At 44.8% G+C, this 2,210-nt stretch overlaps 1 long non-coding RNA gene across 1 annotated transcript in view; it reads left to right on the forward strand.

The window, feature by feature from the left end:
• The window catches only part of LOC107105592, a 7,265-nt gene extending 6,651 nt beyond the window's left edge, over positions 1-614 (forward strand). The window contains exon 3 of the long non-coding RNA XR_001482345.1: positions 458-614. This is a non-coding gene — a long non-coding RNA (uncharacterized LOC107105592). The remainder of the gene's footprint in view (positions 1-457) is intronic.
• The last annotated feature ends 1,596 nt before the right edge of the window (positions 615-2,210 follow it).

Consider the following 2,210-nt stretch of genomic DNA (forward strand, 5'->3'; position numbering starts at 1 on the left):
TCCTCGCAGAGGAGGGAGAGCTTGTACCTGAATAAAACTTGGTCTTAAAGGTGCCACCGGACTATTTTGGACTGAGGGGCCAGGGGGAGCTGTGCAACTTACCTGGCTGCTTCTTGCTCTGACTGAGGGCTGCTGGGAGCATGGGGCGGGGCTTGTTGCATGTGCTCGCCCTCTGGGCTCTTTACTACCAGAGCTCCACTCCTGTGTGCTCCTGCAGGAAATGACCTCTGTATCTATATCTATATAATATTAGTGTCTTTTTAACTCTTCACCACCTTGAGGGTTATAATTGGTTGGAAAGGCAGGATTAAAGTGTTATAAATAAGACAAACCAAATAATCGTAGCATGCCAAACAATTTAAGAGTACATAGATTTATCATCTTTAATCTGCTATTATATTTTCCTTACAGGAAACTGTAGCCTAGCATCAAATGTGATACTTTTATTCCTTTCCAGGAAACGCAGCAAAGATGAGAGAAGAGGTTCATTCAGAAGAGTCTCGTTCTGAGTACCATTTCATAATTTTACTTCCCCCCCCCCCATTGTGTGACGGTAATCGAGGAAATTGTGATAACGTATTGCCAGCAGAGATTTCAGAATATTTTTCTGGTACAACCCACTCCTCTGTCTTTGTTATCATTTGTCTTTATGATTCATAGAGTTGCCAAGTCTGGTTTGGAAAATACCTGGAGATTTTGGGGGTGGATCCGGGAGAGGGCGGGGTTTGGGGAAGGGAGGGGCCTCAGCATGCGACAATGCCATGGCCTTCAAAGCAGCCATTTTCTCCAGGGGAGCTGATCTCTGTCAGCTGGAGATCGGTTGTAAAAGCGGGAGATCCCCAGGCCCCACCTGGAGGCTGGCAACCCTAATGATTCAAGAAAAACTTTCAGCACAAATGTGAAATAATTAGGGCCCAGGTATACTTTATGTTTTCCTTGAGGATGTCCCCAGGTCAATGGAGAAGTGTGCTCTACTTCCCAGGCATGCATGGGCCTGATTCAAATCTAAACTGCAGCACATGGGGGGGGGGGCTTAGACCACCCCACTCCACACAGTTTTTCTGACCGGAAGCAGCCCATTTGGGGGAGGGGGCCTGAACATGGACTGATATCACAAAAAATGCCCCCAGGGCTGTTTCAAGTTAGGTAAGCAGTGTGGGGAGGGGAGTTCTACCCTCTCTGCATTGGGCCCAATACGCAAGTGGGAAGCATGGTATTTCAGAACATGTCTCTCTATCCAACCTCAGGACCTCTTTGGAGAAAAACATATTGTGTGATTGAGCCCATTATGGACTTCGCCTGAACAAGTTGCAGTAATGTTTGCCCTGTCTCCAAGACCCCAAATTTCCCATAGTAAAATACCTTTCTTTTGAGAAAAACACATACACTTTAGAAAGATATGTAGAAGGAAGGGGTTTTTGTGTATGTGCACTAAACATGGTTATAATTAGTTGCTGTAGATTTTCCGGGTCGGGTGGCTGTGGCCTTGGCATTGTAGAACCTGACGTTTCGCCAGTAACGGTGACTGGCATCCTCAGAGGTATAACACAGAAAGATGGAGTATTCTCTGTGTCAAGGTGAGAAGAAAATGGTAGGCAGGTAATTTATATCTACTCCAGAAGGTGGGGTAGGGCTGAGTCATTATCTTGTAGGAGTTCCCCAGGCTATGAACATGCTAATGGAGGAGCTTTCCTGAGGAGGTTCTTTTGTATGTGGATTGTTTCCTTTCAGTGTCTTGGAACAAACAACTGAGGAAAAACAGCCTCCCACAGGAAAAGTGTTTTTGCCATATATCAAAGGAATCACTGATCAGATGGGAAATCTTATGAAAAAACACAACCTACAGACAGTATTCAGACCCACCAGAAAAATACAACAAATGCTACGATCGGCAAAAGACAGAAGAGACCCCCTCACTTCTGCAGGAGTATACCGCATACCATGCAGTTGTGGACAAGTCTACATCGGGACCACGCAGCTTAGCATTCAGACAAGAATAAAAGAACATGAAAGACACTGCAGACTTGGCCAACCTGAAAAATCAGCAGTGGCTGAACATAGCCTAACTCAAACAGGACACAGTATTTTGTTCCAAGACACTGAAAGTCTGGACAACACTTCCAATTACCATGTCAGATTACACAGGGAAGCCATTGAAATTCATAAACATAAACACAATTTCAACAGGAAAGAAGAGAGTTTAAAAATAA

Source organism: Gekko japonicus, unplaced genomic scaffold, assembly GCF_001447785.1.
Source record: "Gekko japonicus isolate JY-2015 unplaced genomic scaffold, Gekko_japonicus_V1.1 scaffold3036, whole genome shotgun sequence".
In the NCBI taxonomy this organism is placed as follows: domain Eukaryota; kingdom Metazoa; phylum Chordata; class Lepidosauria; order Squamata; family Gekkonidae; genus Gekko; species Gekko japonicus.